Raw genomic sequence first — 19,382 nt, 5'->3', positions numbered from 1 at the left:
GAATCATCACCCCCCTGGACTGTGTAGAGTATGTGGTGCAAAACCCATTCTTGCCCCAATTCCTAGCCAGCCCTTCACACACAGTGGCCAGTGCGTGAGTCTCCGGCAAAAATAACAACTCAACTTGTGGCGCTCTACATAAAGCATCCGTTTCTGTTGCTTGACCGGGTCCCCAAGCCCACACACATTCCAGCTCATTCACATGAGCTCACCCATCCTCCCATATTAACACAATCAATGAGGCCAGTCTGCATGCCGCTCCCAAATGAGCCAAAGTGCTTCATCATCGTAATCAAGTGCATTTTGAAGGTCCAATTATACCTTCCGCACCCACCTCCCCATGCCCCCAAACAGGAGTATTGAACCCCCAGCACCACACGTCAAAAGAACATTGCAGCATTGCATGGGGAGGACAGTGCACTATCTTTGGCTCTGGCCCAATATCAGCAATTGGATACTATAATGAAAAACAGGAATAACTCCCCTAAGTCTAAGGAAAGTGATTACGGGGGTGTGGGGCAGAGCCCCGCTACGAATCACATAATACAGCCGTATTGGACCAACAGGGACTCCCAAATCCAGGCAACTCCAACATAACAGCTTGAAGAAAGAACAAGTGCCTGAGGGAACCCAACTATAGACAACAGCAAAGAAATCAGGGTTCAGGACGTATCAGAGCGTCCATCCAGGAACTTCATGGCCTCCTTGGGGACTGTGAGGAAATACGTTTGGCCATTGCAGTTTAGCAGGGTATAACATTGCATATTTCATGCCAAGTTTCCTGAGTCTTTGCTTCACAGCCATAAATGTTTTCCTCTCCTTCTGCACGTTTTTGAAAACTCCAGATAAATATGCAAACTGCTGGAGCCCAAGTGTAATTCACCCTTCCCACAGGCAGCCCTCAGGAAAGAGTCTCTGTACCGTTCATTTTAAATTCAGGCAATTATCGGGTGAGGTTGCGCCCCAGGTTTTGGTTTAGGTGCCAGAAAGTGGTGTCACTCAATTGCAAATTGTGGTGATAGCTTGGCAATGGAAGAATAGTGTGCTCCACGAAATACTCCATAGGGTGCTCCAAGTTGTTCTCCACGACACCCATAATTTGACTATTATTGCAGTGCAATCTGGACTCCTGCTCATCATTCTTTCTGGTAACGGACTGAACCTGCTCTGCCAGGGTGACCACATCAGCTTTCAGCGAAGAAATATCATCCTCGGCCACTCTGACTCGGGAAGACGTAGACCCGCTTTCTCCATTGGGGCTTTGATGGAACCGATCGTGCGGTTGATATCATCTAGTTTGCTACGAATGGCAGAAAATCCCTCCTGCATGCATGCCATCATCCGTTGCGTCTCTGTCAGTTCGTCAGGCTCCGCAGCCTCCTCTGTAGATGTGGCACTGGACGTAGCAGCCGTGGCTTTCGAAGCAGCTTTAGCATACACAGGGGCGTAGGAGACACATAAAATCTGGGACGGGCAGGGGACATCTTGGGGACTTTGCCTTATTTATTTATTGTGTTTTAGTAAAAAAAAAGGACTTTTCACAAAATTAGAATTAAAATAGCAGTACGTATTAAATTACAAAGATCACTGTATAAAACAAGAGAAAAGAAGAAAAGAAAACAGGAGAAAATTAAAGGATGCAGCAGCAAAGAACGTGTCTTTGTATGTTGCATTTCTGGATTTTTCATCTGACTATGAGCTCATGGTAACAGAGAGGAAATAACGATTACTTCCAGTGGGCCACCGCTAGGACGCCAGCTCATTAAGAGGCAGATCACCTGTAAGTGGACTCCAGCCAAATAAAGGAGTTGCATCCTTTTCTACCAACTGCAAGTTGCTACTTTTTTGTGTGGGGCAAGGAGATGTGTGTGTCTCTTAGAATGGAAGGATGGGGCTTTCAAAGAAAGAGGAAATCTTGATTGTACCCCTGAGTAAGCCCTGTTATGGGAGTAGAGGGACCAGGTGTGTGATGTTGCTGCTTTGATTGTCCTCGGGGGTGGAGGGGTACAGCAAACAAGGAGGAGATGAGCGATCGCATGCCCACCGCCTTATAAGCACTCCCCAGGTCCGCGGCCGGATGTGTCGGACCCGGGGGATTCCTCGTAGGTGGGGTGTATGTGGACCCAGGGGGGTGGACAGAGGGTCAGCCCGCTGTGTGGGCTGCCCCTCTAGCGGCCCTGCGAGGGCCAGGCCAGCCTCTCACTATGAGTCTGGTCCTTCTTATTCCATCTCATGCTGGCTTCAGAGCCTAGCCTTTCTTTGCCTTTGTTATTCTGAATACAGAGCTGGACTCTGTTCCTTTCTCGTTTAAAATTTGCTGCAAAGCCTGATCTATTTGGTTCTCTCATATGTTACTAGGACGGCAGAGCATGGGGTCCTCTGCCCTGTTAAATTATTCAAAGAGCCCTTCTGGCCTTTTATTGCCTCTCCCTTGTCTCACTGCTTGCTTGGTTAATACATACCTCCTTGCTTGAACACTCAGCATATTCTCCATAACACAGCAATGGCAGCTGCAGTCTGTCTTAACTTCTATTTGTTCTGTGTCTTGAATTGGCCTCTTATTTCTGCTTTTCTGTCTGCAGGGGAAAGGCATTTGCCAGTCACTGCCATGATTGTTCTACCTGGCCATAAGTGGGCAACAGCTAGCCAATATTGGAAGAACATGGGCATATTATGCCAGAGTCTGGCAACTGCCTTCCTAATGCCTACACAAGAGACACAACTCTTGCCTTTGTTTCTAACAGTAATTCAGTGGATGAGGAAACGCGAGAAAACACATATTGCTTATAAATGATTGGGGTGATGTCACACTTGGTTAAGACATTTTGATCACGCCAGGAGCTAATTTCCAGCTGCAATTAAGCGATTACCTTTTAGACTTCTGGCTTTAAATAACGTTAGTAGCACCTGGAAAGCACAGAGGTTGCTCAACAGGGTTCCTGGAGCACAAGGGATACCCTACTCGTGGGCATGTATGATTGGAGGGCATTCTTGCCCTGGTTTGGAGCCTGGCCCCTAGAGCCATGATGGGGGGAGGGGCCTATTACTTTTGGTTGTACGTACCCTTTGAGGGTGGGCAGTCATTGCCTCCTGCTTTAGTCCACGAACAGCTCTGTTTTGCAACTTTATCACACATACCTATCAGGTGGCATGTAACTCAAAGCTACTAATGTTATCAGCCTCAGAAGTCTGGAATCCTTTGCCACATCAACTAGGGTACAGGCTTGCCACCTGAGACTTACCCATGTCTGAGTCTGCATTTGTCACCCTGTGGGGAAGACGCACACAGAAAGAGCAGGGCACAATGCCCTTGTGGGTTTTTCACACTTCTTCCTCGGGATGGCACAATTCACTCCGCAGAGAAACTGGCACATGCTGGGCAACATTCTCCCACTTTGACATGTCACCCAAAGAGCGAAATTGCCCATTTGAAATACCTCTGTCGACTTATTATTATGCAATCCACACTGATGGGTTTAAGTCCATGCTTAACGCGAGATGGCAATTAAGGTCATTTGCCAATGCACTCAAGAAGCACAGGACACCCTCTTACCAGCCACATGCCATGCTCACTCATTCTGATCACGAATTGCCATTTATCTGGGGTCATGTTAAATGTATTTATTTATTTATTACATGTGTAGCATCACGCAAAATCCCCAAGCATCAAGGCGCAAAGTAAACTGCATGGAGTGGACCATTTCCATTGGCACACGTTTTTACTTTTACGCCACAAAATGGAAGATTTTATCGTAAAAGGCAGGTGAAATCACATTGCTTTTCCACTTTGGAAGAGTGTAAATACCTCGCGCAATTAGCTATTGCTGGCGGAATTGACAATGGCTTCTTCTGGACTCCGTCCGCTTTTGGCAGGTTTAATTTCCAAGCAGATCCCAGAGGAATGCCTTTCCTTATTTCCAGCAAGAGAATACATGCTGACAGTAAGGCCGCATTTGTCTGGTGGAGCAGGAAATACAGGGGGTCCCGGTGTGTCCACTCGGCACCCAGAAAATGCACGAAAATCTGACCAATTAGAAAAAGCGACAGTAGTAGTGTTTCTCACCACTTTTTCTGAACCAATTGACCTGGAAAATGCTGTGTTTCATCGGAAGCTGAATGCATTCACTCTGCCTATTATCCCACCGGAAGATTAAGACAGGTGCTGAACACAGGAGTTACATGTTCCTGTGCACAATCTGCATTTGGAGCATTAACTAACTGAGCTACCTTACAAAAGATATCTCCTCTGGGGCTTTACCGTCTTAACCCCTTAACTGCCATGGGTATATCCCCCCAGTGCCAAGGCCTTTTTTGGTGATTTCGGTAAGTCACCATTCAATCCCTTGTAACTTCTTTTTTACATGAGATATCTCGGCCAAAGTTGGCCCCTTTTTCCCACATGTAGGCGGTCATAACGCCACCCAGGAATCCTAGTTTGCTGGTGGGGCGGGGGAATGAGAGAAAAAGACCAAAAAGGAGAACATTTGGGGTTTTTCAGAAAATGCCAATAAAATGTTGTACAAAGAAGCCTGTGGTGTTTTTCTTGTAATTGCTAGGAACAAATGGTTTGCTGTGCTGGATTCGCCATTTTCCAGGCTTTCAAGAACAGATTGAGTGGAAACCAAAATAACATATTTGGATATTCTAATCAGCCATTTTGTGAGAGGTAGGCGATGTTGGCGTTTTTTGTCAAATAGGACATGCGTGGACGGAATGGAAGAAAAGGGTAGGAAAGATGAATGGGAAGCCAGAAAGGCATACATTTCTGAAAAGTAGACTATATTCCAAGTTTAGGAAGGGGTGATTTGCGCAGGTCAGGCAACAACTATGTAGGGAAAGATTCCATAGTTTGCGGGGAAATCGGGAAAATGACAGAAAAAACCCACAATTTCTGCACATTTCACTCTGATCGCCCACCGAAACACACAGCCAACAACACATGGCCTACCTTCCCGTGTTCCCACAGGTTTCCCGACAAAAATGATCCCTCACATGTGTGGGTGCACCTACCTGGGTGCAAATGGAAAAGCCTAAAACACTGGTAACCCCAAATCTTTTCGCACAGTAGATTTTCAGGAATTTTGCTCATGTGGACAACCTACAGATTTGGGCCTAGGGTGTCGAAGCCAGAAAGGAAAACAGGGACCCCCATGCATTTCCGAAAAGAAGACACCCGAGGGAATCCACAGAGGTCTGACTTGTGCAAATTTTCCCATAATTTATGACCCACAATCCATGACAAAATCTGAAATTTGCTGGAAAAAACACAATTTTCACTTTGTCTAGGATTGTGGGTAATACATTCTGGGGAGATTCATGCAAGTCAGACCTCTGGATTCCCATGGGTGTCTTCTTTTTGGAAATGCATGGGGTACCCTGTTTTCCTTCGTGGCTTTGACATCCTGCGCCCAAATCTGTAGGTTGTCTCCCCAAACCCTTTGGGGGTTACCAGTGGTTTAGCCTTTTCCCTTTGCGCCCAAGTAGGTGCACCCACACATGTGAGGTGCCGTTTACGTCAGAACACCTGTGGGAATGTGGGAAGGTAGGACATGTGGTGTTGGCGGCGTGTTTCGGTGGGTGGTAAAATGGAAATTTCAGAAAATTTTAGTTTTTTCACCAAATTTCAGACTTTGCCGGGGATTGTGGCTAATACATTCTGGGGCGATTTGCGGAAGTCAGACCTCTGTGGATTCCCATTCGTGTCCTCTTTTTGGAAATGCATGGGGTTCCCTTTTTTCCTTGGTGGCTTCGACACCCTAGGCCCAAATCTGTATGCTGTCCACATGAGCAGAATCTGCTCTGTCGAAAGGCTTGAGGTTACCAGTCGGTTAGCCTTTTCCCTTTGCGCCCAGGTAGGCGCACCCACACATGTGAGTTACCGTTTTCGTCGGGACACCTGTGGGAACGCAGGATGATAGGACATGTGTTGTTGGCGGCGTGTTTCAGTGGGTGGCCAGAGTGAAATGTCTGAAAACTGTGATTTTTTTCCACCAAATTTCAGAGACATTTCCCTCTGCCCACCCACCGAAACACGCCGCCAACAACAGATGTCCTACCTCCCGCATTCCCACAGGTGTCCCAACGAAAACGGTACCTCACATGTGTCGTTGCACCTACCTCGGCGAAAAGGGAAAAGGCTAACCCACTGATAACCCCAAGTCTTTCGGCAAAGCAGATTTTGCTCATGGGGACAGCCTACAGATTTGGGCCTAGGGTGTCGAAGCCACCAATGAAAACAAATAACCCTATGCATTTCTGAAAAGAAGACACCCGTGGGCACCCCCTTTTCCACTAAAAACATTCATGGTGGTTTAGTGACCCCCACACCCACCCAAAACAAGTTATCATTTTTTTTGTTTTGTTTTTGTTTTGCCTCTTTCCTAGGGACAGATTGTGATAACAATCTGCCCCCAGGGAGGGCTACATGAGATGCCCCCAATCCATTTGGGGTGGGGGGGAGAGGGCCTCCCACCTTTCAACTAAAAACATCCATGGTGGTTCAGTGGCCCCCCACACCCACCCAAAACAAGTTATAATTTGTTTTATTTTTGTTTTGCCCCTTTCCTAGGGGAAGATGGGCACATGTGTGTGGCCATCTGCCCCAAGGGGAGGGGCAAAACATACTGCCCCAGGCTTGGGGGTAGCTATTTTAATATTTGCAGTGGCCTACTCCCCACCCCAAATGGATGGGGCATCTCATGTACCCCTTCCTGGGGCATAAATCAGCCCCCAGGGAAGGCTACATAAGGTGCCCCATCCAATTAGGTGGGGGAGGGCCACCCCTCCTTTCAAACACAAAAAATCCTGGTGGTCTAGTGGGCCCCCCACCCACACCCAAAACAAGTTATAATATATATTTTTGTTTTGCTCTTCCCTAGGGGCAGATGGGCACATGTGTGTGACCATCTGCCCCCAGAGGGGTGGCAAAACGTACTGCCCCACGCTTAGGGGTCGGGGTGGCTCCACCAATATTTGCAGAGGCCTCTCCCCTCAACCCAAATGGATGGGGGCATCTCATGTACCCCTTCCTAGGGGCAGAAATCTGCCGCCAGGGAGGGCTACAGAAGGTGCCCCCACATCAACTTAGGGTGGGGGTAGGGCCACCCCCATTTCAAACACAAAGAATCTTGCTGGTCTAGTGGGCCCGCTCCCAGCCAAAACAAGTTATAATATATATATTTTTGTTTTGCCCTTCCCTAGGGGCAGATGGGCACATGTGTGTGGCCATCTGCCCCGGGGGGTCAAAACATACTGCCCCAGGCTTGGGAGGGGTGGTTCTGCCAATATTTGCAGTGGCCTCCTCCACCCACCCCAAATGGATGGGGGGCATCTCATGTACCGCTTCCTAGGAGCAGACATCTGCCCCCAGGGAGGGCTACATAGGGTGCCCCGATCCACTTAGGGTGGAGGCGAGAGGGCCACCCCCTTGCAAAAATCCATGGTGGCTAGTGGTCCCACCCGCATCCACCCCACCCAAAATGACATTTTAAAAAAAAATGGTTTGCCCCCTGGGTGATCACCTGCCCCCAGGGTATTGCCCTCATGCTTTGGAGGCCAGGGGGAGAGAGGGCAGCTTACATAGTAAGCAGCCCCTCCCCCACTTCAAAAACAGATCCCTGCACAACACACCAAACACATATTCTGGGGGGGATAAATGACATTATATCCCCCCCACTTAAAATTGTGGGGGGGATTTGTCCCCCTTGTCCGCCCCATGTCCTTCGCCCATGAGCATACATTTTGATAGAACTTTGCTTTTATGCCACCCCTCTTTCTGGCCCCCGGAGCATTCTGAGTCACTCACTAGAGAGAAGGAGCACACCACCACGGCCTCCTCCCCAATGTGGCGACAAACTACAGTACCAGATACAAGTGTTGTGTCCTAAAGTAGCACACAGAAGGCGGCACAGCTCTGTCCAGAATGACCCAAGAAATAGCTTCCTGATGTGGGAGGGTCCGGTACCCTGTTCACAGCCGTCTCAAGTGGGCAACACAGTTCTAAAGACGCCCAGCACCACACAGAATACAGTCCACCGCTTAGCCTTCAGATATCCAAAAAACCCATGCCACAACAGTAAGGGTGATAAATAGGGGGGTACAGCCCAGCTTGGTCCAAGTACTTCCGGAGACCAGCTAAAGTATAGCCCAGCCCCCTATAGGGTAGGGGCTGCTAGTACCCCTTTATACCCACAGTCCAGCACTCTGGTAATGCCAGCAAGCTAAACCAGACAGCAAATGAGCAGGTCACATTATTTGGCAGAAGTCTAGGAGAACACCTTCAACGGCCCTGCATGCTCCATACTGCACTGGCGAGCATACACTGGATAAAGTAGAGGAGTGCTGCAATGCCGGTGTATAGATTAAGGTAGTCACGGGCCCCGCCAGCGCCTGCCACAGGCTCTGGCAAGTCTTCACTCCCCTCAGCACTGCAGGGGAGACCTAGCAAGTGCAGCCTTCAATACAGCAATGGCCACGACAGGGCTCCCATACAGCCCGGCGGGGCTCAGGCGGTCCAACCCGGAGCTCTGATGTCTCCTCAGAGCCTGCATGCGAAGTCCAATGGGGGCGTGCAATGTCATGGCCCCCGACCGACACCAGGGTCTCGTGGGTCACGCAGAATTTCCCAGTCACACTGCCATATGAGCCGAGTGCCACCTGGCCAATTACTGTTCGTCCCGAGGCAGCGTTTAAACGGCAGTCCCCATCTTCCTCCCTTCACGGCTGGAACATAGGCGCCAATAGTTGGGGAATCAGACAGTATCTGCGCAGAAAATATAGCGCTGAGTGGCCTTCACCTCCACTGGGTTCAGAATCTTTTGCAGCAGCGGTCAAAGCAATGACCAGGAGTAAGCACACACTGTCTCGGGCTCCGGGCACCCGGAGCGCTACAAAAGAGCCGCTGTTGCTGTTCGCAGAAAACAGCGCCCCCTAATTTAGCCAACTCTTAACCCTTTATGTAATAACAGGGCCGTTGTAGAATTTGCCATGTCCAGCAAACACAGATCTTTAAAAGTTATTTTACAGAATCTGCAGGTGTCCAACGTTCCCAGAGTCTGACTGTTCTGTTCCAAAATGGGTTCTGGAAATGAGTTAGCTTGATAAAGATCAAGCATTTCACCTGCATTGTGATCCCCTTATTAGTTTGAGGATTTAGAAATACCATTAACTGACCACGTCATTCTAACCTGTTCCTTCTGAAAGTGATTGAATCAAGACGACAGTTAAACTTAATTACTCGATTGCTGCTGTCTAAGACTCATTTCATCATTGCTTTATTTTCCCACCCAAATACTCTTTCATGGTTGGTTTTTCAGGGTCCTCTCCTATATTGGGGGTACAGGCTTTGAAAACAACACCTGCACATGAGACGGTTGGTAGCTGGTGTGAGCCTACTCTCAATATCAGTAACTGAGCCACATAGAACTTTTGTCAATGAATGAATATAAATATAACATAGAAATACTACACATCATTGTTTTACCCCCAAGTGCCGGTAATTGAATCTAAACATGTTCCTCCCACAGATCTTATTACGGCAGATAACCATAGTGAATCCTGGAGGGATTTGTCCCCTCCCCTCTCCCATAAAGGTCATGAAGTTTAGAACAATTCACAAAATCCAAGCTAGCCCATGAATGCCGTGTGCAAGGGCCCGCCCTGGACTTTCACGTACCTGGATTCCAAAGGGTACACATTCACGCATTGCAAAGAAGTCTTACGCTGCGTTGGTATCTGATTGCTATGGGTTATTTGTGGTCTGTTGAAATAACTCTTTCCGAAGGAGTCTATTAAAAAAACTCAAGATTGAATCCAGCAGGGTGATAGGGTGGTAATCAGATCCATCCCCCTTTTTTAGTGTTGGATATTAGGGTGCGGCTATGGCCATTCGCATCAACGACCTATCCATGCTCGCCCAAAATAGACACACGGGATGTCTTGTTTTGCTCAATAACATCAATCTATGAGTTGTTATGGAGCTTCCATCATCATTTTTGTTTGCACAGGGTTGAAAAATAAGGGCAGAATTGCACCTGTAAACCAGTTCCTGGTGCAATAAAATGTGCAACCAAGTTTGAAATCAGCCATTTGACATCTAACAATATCTTCCTACAACTGGTTTAAGCTTCAACAACCTCCAGTGTTCATTTAATCATTAAAAAGTGGCCCATTTTTACTGGCCTACACCAGCATTTTGCATTTTTGGCACGGCCATCGCCCTATTGCCCTATAGGCCAGTCCAAGCCTTCCGGCTCATCCATAATGGGTGAGGGGGCGTCCACCCACTGGCCACCTCGCCCATTATGGTGGAGCCGAAGAGCCAGCCCAGTGAAACACTGCTTTTTCCAGCTGAGGGAGTGCTCCTGGGCTGGCTGAACTGTCAAAGGGAAAATCTGTTTGCCTTTGACAGTTCATTTCCCCAGCCGCACATGATCACTGAGCCATGCAAAGCTGGGGGTGTTTTGCTTCGCCAGCCTTGCATAGCTCATTGGAAATGCTCGCTGGGGCACTGCATGTATATATGTGCGAGGGGGTGCTCTTGCGCCTCCTCGCACCTATGGGCAGAGCAACCTGGAGCGGGGCATTTTAGCAACCAAGCGAGGTACGTTTATGGCGATTTATTTTTTATTTAAATGTGTATGGATGTGTGTATGCTTGTGTTATGGGACTGTGGTGGGAGCAGGATGGGCGGCAGCACTGGGATAGTGGTGGGAGTAGGGTGGGGAGAGCCCAGGGTCTGTACTGGGAGTAGGGTGCGGTGACGGCATGCAAAAGTTCATAGCGATTTCTACATACTGTCCATCTGGCACTTTTGGGGGGGCCCGGCCTGCCCATACTTTGCTCAGGGGGGGCCCAGGCCCAAAAAGTTTGAAGACCACTGATTTAATGGGACACGCTGCTACTGTGTAATGACACAGCACTGCGCATGCGCGGGCACACTGTGGGAGGTTGTCCATGCTGGCTGCTTTTCATACTCATTTTATGTGATCCCCGGTGTATCTACCATCTGCGTGAGTGTTTCTAGCCTTGTTTAGGCAACTTGTGGCTTGGTTTTATCTTCACTTACTAGTACAACTCCTTTATTTGACACGCATTGACCAATCCTGATGACTGTCGGTGCAGGCAAACCGTGACTCCCGTTCTGATTTGTGGATAGTGCCGCCAGCCCATATGGATAATAGTACAGGGGGACCCTGTATCCCACTATTTTCTTTCCTTGGTGGGTTTTCCCAGCCAGGCAGTCTGTTCCACAAAGCCTGTTGGCAGTGTATCGTTTTTTCATGGTCCACTACAGTACATTTTTGTTGATCATGGCGGAGTTGCCATGTATGATAGCCAATATAAATAACCCGCTGCTGTTTCTCAAATCACTGGCTTTGTTGAACTTATTCCTCTGTTTGGTCATTTATCATGATCCCCTTTCACAGGCTCTGAGTACATCCCACAAAGGGGAAGCTGTGTGAATGGGACCCAGTCTCAAACACTTTAAACTAGATGCAACACAGGGGTTGATACAACACATGATGCTTGGCTGGACACCCAAGAGTTGATGGTGGCCAATGTTTTGAATGCTGCAAGACTTTTAGTAGGTGGGTTAAGGATTCCCTTGTCCAGTATGTGTGTATATTTCGGGTAGATTTTGAGCAATTCCTTAGACAAGCAGTGACACCTGAGGCAAATCAACCAAGAGGACAGACACAGGGATACCCTCCTAAATCCTGTGGACCCACAGATCTGCCCCAGTATAGAGAGGTCACTGCATCCTGAAAGGCTACTCCTCCCGTGCCTGCACATCGAGCCGGCCTTCATTGCTGTTATTTTGCTGTGCAACATCATCATTGGACACCTTCACTCAAAGATCTGTGGTTGATCTTGGCCACTGGACAGAGTTAACTGCTGGAGCTGAGTCCTTTGCGCCTTCTAATTTTCCTGCAGATCCTTGCAGGGTCACCTCAAAGACTGCTTAGTGACTGCTGCCCCTGCCTGTCCTCTCTGTTGCTGCGTTGTTGTTGTTGTGGGTTGCTGGAAAAGGGCTGCCCTTCATTGGGAATTCTAAGGTAATTCTCCTGTCATCAACCATAACCATGAGTCTATAATAAGAGACTGCATCTGATGCCGGCCAGACTCTCATCTACCTAACCATGAGTCCATACGAAGAGCAGGATCTGATGCTGGCCAGACTCTCATCATCCACAAGCATGAGTCCATAACCATGAGTCCATAAGAAGAGACTGGATCTAATGCTGGCCAGACTCTCATCATCCCTAACCATGAGCCCATACGAAGAGACTGGATCTGATGTCAGCCAGACTCTCATCATCCATAAGCATGAGTCCATAACCATGAGTCCATAAGAAGAGACTGGATTTGATGTCGGCCAGACTCTCATCATCCACAAGCATGAGTCCATAACCATAAGTCCATAATAAGAGACTGGATCTGATGCCGGCTCGACTCTCATGACCCTAACCATGAGTCCATACAAAGAAACTGGATCTGATGCCGGCCAGACTCTCATCATCCATAAGCATGAGTCCATAACCATGAGTCCATAAGAAGAGACTGGATCTGATGCTGGACAGACTCTCATCATCCATAACCATGAGTCCATAAGAAGAGACTGGATCTGATGCCGGCCAGACTCTCATCATCCATAAGCATGAGTCCATAACCATGAGTCCATAAGAAGAGACTGGATCTGATGCCAGCCAGAGTCAGCGACCTGAAAACCTATCCTTGCACTTAAGGTGTGCCTGGGCTTCCGCTCTGGCATACGTTAGTATGAGAAGTCTTCTCTGGGTCTTTTGACCTTCATCAAGTCTTGGTCTTCTTCAGTTATGCTTCTGGCGCTCATTTGAAAGTCCCTTTTTACTGGCCCCAGCCCACTACCAGTATTTCTCATAGGGTTTGAGTGCCTTGTTTGCAACCCTCCCTTCACAGACACCCGTGGATAGTTACTTAACTATGGTAACCACAACTGCATTGCTGTCTTTGTCTTTGTAATAGACTTTCAGAAGAAGTTCCGAATTAACACAAACCCACTAAATGTAACTTAAAGAAATTGCTTAACGATGTCTCTAGGTGAACACTTGACTAGGGAATAGGATGGACTTTTTAAGACTACAGTGGATAACATTGAGAACAACACATTTTCAGATTTCTATGTTTCTTTTTGTAAGAGCTCTGAATATGTAGGTATGTTTATTTTGCCACAACACCAAACAACAACATTTTGTGGAAGTTATACCTTGCAAGTGACCATCAAAGTTACAAACCGGCCAACAGCTCTTTGCATTACGCGACATGTAGTGTGGTCGTCCTCATAATAAGTAGTATATAGCGACAGTGACCGCCTTTGCGGCAAAGCTTTGACAATGGTGTGCATTCGCAATGCAATAATATAGGAACATTTGTGTATGCTTTTTCAAAGTACAGACACACACAAGACACATATAATGGTGGTAAGGGGCATAGTTTAAACAAATGGTGTTTATAAGTGGTTATTCACCCTTGTGTGTGCTGTTAAATAAAGATTCCCCATCACTGATGCTATTACGTCATTGCCAGTGCATAACAATGAACAAGCAGTACAGACATTTAATGCATCTACTGCAACGTGACCACACCGAACGGTCATACAATTTTTGCAGTTGTTTTAAATTGACATTATAGTTGTTTGGTGGGGGGGTAATTGAGAGATGTATTTGAGATGTTGGGGATTTAGGGTATTGTATATCTCGCTGTGTACATAGTACTATGTAAAATGTTGTGCTTTTCTTGTGTTTTTTTTTTCCATGTGTTATTTGATATACACTGATTGTATTGGGATTTGTTATGGATGTTGTGTAAATAAAGTTTCAAAAAAAAAAAGAAGAAGTGGAAACAGTAGTGGGCATCATTACAAGTTTAGCAGTATCTCAGCTGTAAATCCACTCTGATATTACCAAAACGATTCACCGTTACCACCACTTGGTCTGGCAGAGTTACCGCCAGATTACAAGTGGTGGTAGGCAATGTTAGTCCCCATTTGGGGACTAACTGTTCTCCTGAACATCCGTGAGGACCTGCTCTTGAACCTCGACTCCAACACTCTGTGTGTTCTCATTCTGCTCGATCTCTCTTCTGCCTTTGACACTGTCAACCATGCCATCCTGCTCAACCGTCTCCGTGATAACCTGGGTATCACTGGTCAGGCTCTGGTGTGGCTGACCTCTTTCCTCTCCAATCGACCCTCCCAGGTCCAACTCGGGTCCTTCCTCTCTGACATCTTTTTCTCCACCTGTGGTGTCCCCCAGGGATCTAATCTCTCCCCCTGGCTGTTCAACCAGTATCTGGCACTCCTTGCCCACCGCATCGCCGCTCTCTGCCCCAACTTTCAGTGCTATGCGGACGATACCCAGCTCAATTTCAGGCTACCCTCGGCCTCCTCCTCTCCCTCCCTCATCTCTGACTGTCTGTCTGCTATCCAGGAATGGTGTGCCGCCAATGACCTCTGCCTTAATGCCAGTAAGACTGATATTCTGCTCATCGGCACACCCACTCCCTCCTTCCCTGCAGCTCTCTGACCGGCCTCTCTTGGCCCTCTTCCTGCTCCTTCATGCAAGGCAAAAAACCTCGGGGTTATCTTCGACTCCACACTCTCCTTCTCTCCTCATATATCTGATGTCTCTAAGAAGTCACACTACCAGCTGCACCTCCTCAGAGGTATTCTTCCCTTCCTCTGCTTCCCCCAGAAGCTCGCTGTCTCCCGAGCCCTGGTTCTCTCAAAGCTGGACTACTGTAACAGCCTCTATCTTAATCTGCCTGCCTCCACACTCCGCCCTCTGCAACTCATCCAGAACAGAACTGCGAGACTTGTCCTTGGCCTCAAGCCCAGGGACCGTATCTCTCCAGGACTGAAATCTCTACACTGGCTCCCAGTGGCTGCGAGGATAAAGTTCAAAACCCTCTGCATTGTCCACAAGGCCTTCTGGGGCCTAAATACCTTCAACTCTCTCTTCCTAAATATCTTCCTTCCCGAGCCCTTCGCTCATCCGTCTCCAACTCCCTCAGGGTCAGCCGCTTCTCGAAGCAACAAGCTGGGGGTAGATCTCTCTCCGCGGCAGGGGCCTCCCTCTGGAACAGCCTTCCTGCCCCCCTGAAACTTGAGGAGAACCATCTCCGGTTCCGGAAGCACCTCGAAACCTTCCTCTTTGCTTCTGCTTTCTCTCTCCCTCTCCCCTGCTAATTCTTCACTGAAACTGCACTGAATCTGCAACTGGGCCACTCTCACCGACCTCGGTCCTGGGCCCAGCCACTCTCCACTTGCACTGCCTCCCTGGCAACCCCTGCACTGCGGGACTGTCTCTGTATCCCTACAGCCCCCCCTTCCCAGCACTTGTTCTGCACTTACCTTGCACTTGCCACCAGCTGGCCCTTTTATTTATTTATTCTACTTACCTTGTACTGCACTTCCCCCCTCCCCATGCACCTCTCCCTTCCCCCTACCCCTGCACTTGCGCGATCTGAATGACACCTGGCCTAGTAGGATCGTTGTCTGTCTTCCCCTTGTTCCCCCCTCCCAGCCTCGTCGCGCCTTGAAACACTTGTGTATAGGCGCGTTACAAATGCCATATCATATCATTTATTGGAGTCCATAGGGATCCATGCGGATTTCGGCAGAAAGAGTGTAAAAACCCTTCTATTTGATATGGCTGACTGATGCCCTCATCTTGATTGACTCCATTCTAGTCGCTTGACTCTCCTCTGGCTTGTCGTGCACTTAGGCCATCAGGCATGTTGCGCCTTAGTTAATAAAAATAAAAATAAATAAATAAAAGAATTATCACCAGCGGTAATTGTTTTTTTTCTTGCGTTTTTAGGTTGAAAAACAATGTATGCAGTTTACCCGATTTTGAGTTGCATTAGGCTACTATTGGATGCTAAAATCTGCTCCTTCCACTCATTTCCCAGTAAAAACAAGCACTGGCAAAGCCAATCGTTTTGGCTAAGATAAAGTCCCAAAATGGAGAGTCCTTTACAATAATTGTCTTAGGGCCAACTTCCAGATATTAGAGCTAGTGGCTCCGAGCTTCACGCAGCTGTGTTTCTTGTATTATTAAAGAAAAGGTACACCAGAAAAATGTAATTAGGCAAGACTGTGTGACAAATGCTAACTGACATGCGCAGCGAAACACGATATTCATGTTTATGTTCATCCTGCACCGGGCACATACAAGGCAGAGTGACATGTAGTCACTGGTCTTTTTTTTATTTTGTATTTTTTAATTAAAAATGAAAGTAGTTTATAGTTTGTACAAAAATAAGAAACTCATCATTGACAAACTTTTACAACCAATACACATCAAATAAAAACATATACATACACCCATAAAAAAACAAAACTAAGATGACCTTTTTGTTTCTCAATTAAAACCACTCGCCCTCTGTATAATCTCAAGTTCACAGAACACTGTAACGCATTTCAAGGCGGCCATTTCAGGTTTTAGCGTTAAGCTAAAGTCGGCAGTACAGCAATAATTCATGATATCATTTCTAAACAATCTTACTATTGTTTGATGTACTGAATCTTTTCTTTTCCTGCACGCTCCCTTAAAGCAATTGTCAACCATCTGTTTACAGCCTCAGAAATGAGGGTTAAGTTATTTACCACGTTAGCAATGAATGGGTCATACCTTCGTGACATAGTCCTTTGTAATTATCCACTCTACATTAGGCACAATTTACATAAGATTTAGTTCATATGAATATCTTTTTCTGTTAATAGCCGTTCAATTTTAAATAATAATCGTGAACGCGCTCCTATAAATGCCATGCTGTTACCGACCAAGCATCTTTCCCAAAATGAAATTCTAGCCACTTCCAATACCCGTGGATGATACATTCCCAATAGTTTCATCCTTGTTTGTTCAAAATGAGAGCAATAGACCACAAGATTATTATAGAGGCAGAATCGAGATTTCATAATGTCTGTGTGTAAAGGACCCTTTTGCCATTTTGATATACGTTCCAAGGCTTTGAACTGGTTTAACTTAAAACGCATATAAATTACTCTTATTTTATTACAAGGACAAAGTGTCAAATAAGGGGCGCGCAACTCTCTCTTTCCTGTAATTGTTGCGTATTCCGCATATCATGTACAACTTCTATTCATTTCTAGGGTAAGAGACCAGTCCAGATCATATACATTTCGTTTAACTTTTGGTAACCCTAATTGTAGATCCTCACACAAAACATTGATGTCTTCTAGAGTTTTATCCATTTGTTCTTTCACTGGTCTGTTATTGTTACAGTAAATAAATCCCCCATTTGGATTCAGATGGTTTTGTTTGACTAGTTTTGTGTGTTTTGTTGCCTTTGTATCATATACAATAATACAATACAATAACGTTATGTTATTCATAGTGTATTCATAGTGTAGATCTCCCTCACACTGATGAGTGGCGCATTTATCGACTCCTTCTGACCAGATGAGTGGCTCATTTATAGACTCCTTCTGACCTCACATAACAGAGGGTTATTATGTATGTGTACAGGGGCATACTCATTACTGAGCTACCCCAATGTGTCTTGAACCACCAAGCTAGTACATGTTCTCGAGCATGGTTTTTAACTGTTACTAAATGTGTGATACAAATGTTGCTATATATCTGGTGACCTAGACTAAAGAACCACCTATGGTTTTTGTTTAGGTTACAGCGCATGTGGCTGGTCATCCACAGCGCCTGCAGGAAGACTGAAGGCACTCAGTCTGAGAGAAGGACCGCCTTGGAAAGGGGGAATACCACTTTTTGAGGGTAAGATGTGACACCGCCCCGATGGCTAAATAATAGATTCTTTCAATTCTGCTTTTACCTGGAGCTCATTTTGCTCTCCTTGTTTCTCCCCCCCCACCCCCACCCGCTTTGTATTCCCAACAGGCGGGTCCTCATTACAAACAGCCAGATTACGCTGCATGAAAATCAAAATAACAGCAGACCACTCGATATTAGCTCTATTAGCCCTGATGAAAGTGGTGTAAATGCCTGGATACCACTGAAACCGGTCAGCTCATCTTTATACTGTGTCTGTGCAGAAAATGGACCAGAATTTAAAACCCTATGCCGGACTACAGTTTGAGCTCTCCATAGAACAAAAAGAAAGACCAAGATTCTTGAGCACTCTGCGTTTGAAGTTTAGGAGAAGTGAAGGACACTTATGAGGATAGAGGAGAATTAATCTTAGAACTCTGGTCCATCTATTAAATTTTAACTACACTCACTTACACACACCATGGTCTCATGGTATGAATGTTATGGTACCAACCAGGGACCTGTGGGTTTTCAAAGAATATCTGCCCTCCATAGAAACGGAATAAAGTTGAAACAATGGTCCTCATTACAAGTAGGGCGCAAAGGGATACCGGGCACCGGTAATGACACCGGTGCCGGTAATACCTTTGCGTCCTACTACGAGTTCCCTTTGCTGGTCCTTCCTTAACGCCTGCTATTAGCAGGCATTAAGGGCGGGACCTGCAAAGGGACACCGGGGTCAATATCGGTACCGCAATTTGCGGTACCGTTATTGCCGCCTTCGCCCTTCCCATTGAGCCCTATGGGGCTCAAATGGGAATGAGGAAGGGCCCTGGTGAATGGGGAATTACCGGTCCCTCCGACCTCGGAATGGACCGGTAATTGCTCCATTCACCAGGCCGGAGTCGGAACGATTTTGGAGGCAGCCATGCCGCAAATAGCGGCGTGGTTACCTCCAAAGTCGGAATGAGGGCCAATGTTTCATTTGGAAGACAGTCTTTATATGATAAAAAGGCAACAAAACGCAACCAAATAATGGTCTCCTTGAAAAACTAATCAAACAAAACCATCTGAATCAAAATGTGGAATTACTATGATTAAGGGAAGATTCGGGTGTTACACTACCCTTCCGGTCCAAAATGTGGATGTCATTGTTACAGTAAACACATTGGGTTTCTTGCAGGTTATCAGGGTCAAAAGGCAGATATATAGCAAAGCACATTTTTGGGGGTCAGCAGGTGCCACATGGACCACCTATTACAGGCCATGCGTGCATGTAAGGACACACCTGTGTGTCAAAAACCTAATACATACCTAATTTGTTGCATCAATCTGACATGCTCATTGCACTTTGTTTTCCTCCTGTTCTATAAAGCTCTGCAATGGTGAAAGACTGTGGAGGTAAGAATTTCATGTTTTTAAAGCAAGCAATTATAAAACAAGCGATCATAATGCTTTTGCTTCTGGAAATGACATTTACGACTCTCGTCTTTCTTTATAAGACATTCTAAATGGCTCTGTGTTCTCACGTGCAAGTTTTGTTCCCCATTAAAAGACGCTCAGGCTGTTAAACATGCTTGTTAATTACAAACA

The 19,382-nt window shown here is 46.7% G+C and overlaps 1 protein-coding gene across 3 annotated transcripts in view; it reads right to left on the bottom strand.

Moving 5' to 3' along the window:
- The window catches only part of KCNJ6 (potassium inwardly rectifying channel subfamily J member 6), a 1,845,462-nt gene that overhangs the window by 1,351,840 nt on the left and 474,240 nt on the right, over nucleotides 1–19,382 (bottom strand). The window contains exon 3 of one of the 3 annotated variants that reach the window (XM_069636081.1): nucleotides 19,104–19,182. The exons of the other annotated variants lie outside the window; for them this stretch is intronic. The gene's annotated coding sequence lies outside the window, so the exon portion shown is untranslated. The remainder of the gene's footprint in view (nucleotides 1–19,103; nucleotides 19,183–19,382) is intronic. 3 annotated transcript variants of the gene reach the window in all.

The sequence above is a fragment of the Ambystoma mexicanum genome, chromosome 7p (genome assembly GCF_040938575.1).
Source record: "Ambystoma mexicanum isolate Mex_15411 chromosome 7p, UKY_AmexF1_1, whole genome shotgun sequence".
NCBI lineage: Eukaryota > Metazoa > Chordata > Amphibia > Caudata > Ambystomatidae > Ambystoma > Ambystoma mexicanum.
Note: the sequence above shows the minus strand (reverse complement) of the source record. Positions and strands in the feature narration are given on the sequence as shown.